Source organism: Gadus macrocephalus, chromosome 16 (assembly GCF_031168955.1).
Source record: "Gadus macrocephalus chromosome 16, ASM3116895v1".
Classification (NCBI taxonomy): Eukaryota; Metazoa; Chordata; class Actinopteri; order Gadiformes; family Gadidae; genus Gadus; species Gadus macrocephalus.
Genome location: NC_082397.1, coordinates 22,940,793 through 22,945,792, shown reverse-complemented (window position 1 = coordinate 22,945,792; position 5,000 = coordinate 22,940,793). Strand labels below are relative to the sequence as shown.

The following is a 5,000-nucleotide window of genomic DNA, read 5'->3' as shown; positions in this document are numbered from 1 at the left end:
CTTTGAACCCAGCATGTAAAAAGCACACGTCTTTAAATGTCTGAGACAATGAGTTGGTGAGTCAGCCTTTACTGGAACGCTGACTCAGATTTTTACACGCGCTAACTTATTCTTATATGTGCACATGGTGTGCACCCACAGCCCCTCACACACACACACACACACACACACACAGACATACACACACAGACACACAGACACACAGACACACATAACACACACACACACACACACACAGTGGCGGTCTTACCATAGAGGCATAGGCCGTGGCCTTTTTTTTTAACACACAAACAGAGACGAAGCAAGACGAGTCTACACGCGAAAATAAAATTAAGGGTTAGGATAAGGGTTAGGAAATAAAGTTACCCAAGTGGCTCAAATAAAAGAAAAAGCTAAAAGATGCAGGTGAGTATTTGGCAACGCTTCCAAAGATGACACACATTTTACGGCTACTGTTGGGGATACAGACAGGAACAACAACGTCCAAAGTGTTGAACACGCCGCTACAGCAGCAGCATCAGCAGCAGCATCAGCAGCAGCTATAGCTGAAGACCTGTTAGAGACATCAATAAGTAGTACTCTGTGTCAGAAGCATGTGATCTATCTTTTCTCTCTCATATACTCTCTCGTTCTCTCTCCCTCTCGCTCTCTCTCTCTCTCTCTCTCACTCTCTCTCTCTCTCTCTCTCTCTCTCTCTCTCTCTCCCTCTCTCTCTCCCTCTCTCTCTCTCTCTCTCTCTCTCTCTCTCTCTCTCTCTCTCTCTCTCTCTCTCTCACTCTCTCTCTCTCTTCTCTCTCTCTCTCTCTCTCTCTCTCTCTCTCTCTCTCTCTCTCTCTCTCTCTCTCTCTCTCTCTCTCTCATACATAGGTTTGTTTGTAGAATGTTTGAAATGTTCAATCTCAACTCTAATGTCGATTCACTTATTATATCCTGTATCTTGTACATGGGTTTGTTTGCAGAATGATTGAAATGTCAATCTCAAGTGCAATGCAAATTGCAACCTCACTCACACATACGTATACACACACGTAATGTGTGTATATGGCTGTTTGTGATGTTTTGCTAAGTATATGACTGTTGGTGGGGATTACCCTAACTACTTGTCTTGCTGGTTAGATCAATATTGATTTGATCTTAAAAAAAAGAATAAACAGTGCTAATTTTCCTGGCATTTTGGCAAAGACAGGTGTTATCTGAAACCTTATTCTCTTTTAGGTTCCATTGTGACTATTAGTTTGTGTATTGCTACACTTTGTGTGTTCTCTGCTTTCATGGATTAAAGAAGTGTACGCAGGGTTTAAAGGGGAAGGTATTTTTTTCTCATCGCCAACCTTTACTTCCGCGGAGCTTAGCTTTACCTGCCTATCCACCATTCAGTCAGTATTTTTTTTTCTCCGTTCTCTTTTAAAGATGAGGTAGGCCCCATACAGATCCTCGCCTTGGGCCCCCAATTTGCTAAAACCGCCACTGCGACAGACACACACACACACTCACACACACACACACACACACACACACACACACACACACACACACGCACACACACACACACAGACAGACACACGCACACACACACACACACACACACACACACACACACACACACACACACACACACACACGCACACACACACACACAGACAGACACACACACACACACACACACACACACACACACACGCACACACACACACACACACACACGCACACACACACACACACACACTCACACCTTCATGAACATCCATCACCACACAAAACTAAACTTCCCGTCTGAATGTCCTTAAGTTGACCCTCTGGTGGGAGAGAGATGTGCTGATGAGTCGGTCATATGGAACCAGATGTAGAACAGTAACTTGGGCGTTCTGCATCCACCACAACTGGAAACAGTAGACACAATTACAAACACATTCACATTCTGTTCAGTCTGGTCTCTTCGTTGTGTGTGTGCGTGGATAAGTTTATGTGTGCCTATGTGCATTTATTTATGCGAGGAGAGAGAGAGAGAGAGAGAGAGAGAGAGAGAGAGAGAGAGAGAGAGAGAGAGAGAGAGAGAGAGAGAGAGAGAGAGAAATGCAGGGCAAGACAGAGGTCATTTTATTGTTGAAGGTAGACTACACTGTTTATCTAGCTGGTCTCATGTTTGTTCTTGAGTAGGAGATAATGACACTGTCTTTCATGTCAAGATGTTCTGCTCCTGAATCAAAGGCCAATAGATGGATTAAAGAGGGACTTTATGGGAAGCTGATATATTTGTTTTCGCAATAATGTTTCCAAAGATCTTTTATTCCTTCCTTGGATCTGCTTTATTTTTGTCTTTCTGGGAATGAGATATTTGAGTGTGTGTGTGTGTGTGTGTGTGTGTGTGTGTGTGTGTGTGTGTGTGTGTGTGTGTGTGTGTGTGTGTGTGTGTGTGTGTGTGTGTGTGTGTGTGTGTGTGTGTGTGTGTGTGTGTGTGTGTGTGTGTGTGTGTGTGTGTGTGTGTGTGTGTATCTGGGGCCAAAGTAAACATCTCTTCTCCTTTAATACAGTCCCCTGGCAGGAGGTGCAAAAACTTGAGTCATCAGAGATAAAGAGTCAAGAATCGCTCCAAGTTGTCTCCCAAAGTCCTAACTCATGCCTCATTGCCCTCCATGACCTTAACCCTATTAGTGATTAACTAAATAAGTAACAAGCCTACTTTAGTAAAAAAAAAAGCTTTACAATGCTAATAGTGTACCAGAGATCTACGGAGTGCGGAAAGAAACTAATTCCAACAATGATATACTATTTTCATCATTGAAATGTATTTCAGTTATAGTTATATAATTGGATGATATATACTAGTTATATAAATTGTGGAAGTGGATATTGTTCTTTGAAATGTATTATGACAAAGGGAATGGATCTGCCCTATTTTAATCATGTATTTTCTTCTCTACATCTCTGAGCGCCGTCAGCTTGTTAATGCTTGACTGGGTGGGGTCACATGATGTACCTTGATTAAATGGAGGACATAGATGTCTTAATTAGTTAACTGGAAACCATTTCAGAATGGACTTGGAGAGTAGAATCCATCAGAAACTATTTAGCCTTGAGGGCACGTCGTCTAGTTAGCTTAAAACCTGTCACTATTCATCGGCATTACCTCTTTTGAGGTGGAGACTCATAGTTGCTCGTGTATTATTGTCGGCGATGTAGACGTGCCACAGTATGAAGGGGGGGGGGGGGGGGGGGGGGAAGAGCAGCCAATTTATATTCGGAGAATTTATTCTGAACATTTTGGTACACAGAACAGAAAAAATATTCTGAAGTGGTATATTATTGATCAGGTTCAAACCTGTTCAGTTGGTTATTTAAAAACAAGGAAATAATGTCCAAAGAATTTGAGAAAAAATTACCACAATTTGTTAATGATACTTAATTGTTTTGTATAAATAACATACCATAACATAACATAATGTTGGAAAGTTGGAAAGCTAAAATGGTGTATTTGTCAGGGGCGTGGAGTGATTGATCACGGGTCCTAGAACATGACATCACATGAGAAATCAGGGATCGCATATTATCCATGCATGTAATGATACAGAGTGGCTAAACCTAACCCTGATGAGCCATACGTACAAAGTGAATGGTGTGTTTGCATCACTTTCTGTAGGTCTATGACACCCTGTTCATCATTCAAAAAGTGTTACTCTTGAAAATCGTATTTACTTTATTAATGGCATTCACGCTTAAAAAGTATTTTAAAGCGGTATTCTTTTTTTTCTTTTTTTTGTATTTGTATATATATATATTGATATAATGAACCCTAATGAACAAAGCAAACATTAATTCATAGATTACTCACAAAAACACGTCAGCCTTTTCCGTACTAAAGAAGATTAAATCTCATCCCATTGTAACTCGAAAATCTACCTTTTTATCTGAAGAATATCATGAAATAACTATTGACATCACAATGCAAAGACACTGACCTTAAAAACATACAAAGTGCATGGTCCCAGGAGCCTCCATATCAATCACCATTGCAACTAAATAAAACCTTGATAAAACAACAAACTCACAATGTCCTAAACGAAGATTAGGAAAATGAACTGCAATTTTTAATTTTCACATTTTCAATATCTAGACTATTAAAATATAGCATTTTTCACTGGGAATCAAACTGAATTGACAATCTTATGGGGTGTTTTGGGTAATATGGACAAACGACCTGTTCTGTCGTTGGCCTGTTTAACTGGTTGTTTAATATATTGCATGCCTGTACAACTTTAACAGATTGTAAGTAATGCCTTGCATGTATACATTTTCTTTCATTCGGTTTTGGAATTTAATTTTTTTGTTTCAGTTATTTTCAAAGGAGTTTACATTCCCCACTGCCTCCTTTGCCCCCCTCCGGACACATAACTGCACCATTTAATAGGCTAACTCCAAAGTGAAAGTCATTTCCATTCTTTCCTTTTATTTAGTCAACTTTTTCGCGAATTCTTAATAATTTATTAATGCATTAATAATACTTCCTGCTTAAGTTGCTGAATGTCATTTTTTTGTGACTTGTATCCCTCATCCATTTGTTGCTTTAATCAACCATTGATCTCTATATGAGAGCATCCTTTCACCATTTTATCTTCCATCTTTCAATCTATGTACAGTACAACATAGGTATTTGTCCAGATAGGTCGCCCATCCTTTCCATCAGTCCTTCTTCTCTGCTTCCTACTCCTCTTCCTCCAGTCTTGTTCAGCTTAAACATCCTTCAGTTATCACATAGTGTTCATGATGTTTTATTTAATCCAAGATATAGAAATCAACAAACAAAATCCCTTGTCAATGGAAGGCCTGAAGAAGTTTAATCCAAGAATAGCGCTTCAAACACTTAAGGTACGAACACACCAAACGCGTAACCCGCGTAAGATTTACGCGCGTAACGCAGCTAAAATGTTGCTTGACCATTTTGTGTCAAAAATGGTCCTACGCAGCTACGCGCCTGTGGCTGTGCTGGATTTAGGAGTCCGAGG

General features: G+C 40.1%; 1 long non-coding RNA gene across 1 annotated transcript in view; it reads left to right on the top strand.

The window, feature by feature from the left end:
- LOC132473984 (uncharacterized) overlaps positions 1-5,000 on the top strand; it is a 397,093-nt gene that overhangs the window by 391,464 nt on the left and 629 nt on the right. Inside the window, exon 2 of the long non-coding RNA XR_009529535.1 lies at positions 4,847-5,000. This exon is cut by the window's right edge and continues 629 nt beyond it. This is a non-coding gene — a long non-coding RNA (uncharacterized LOC132473984). The remainder of the gene's footprint in view (positions 1-4,846) is intronic.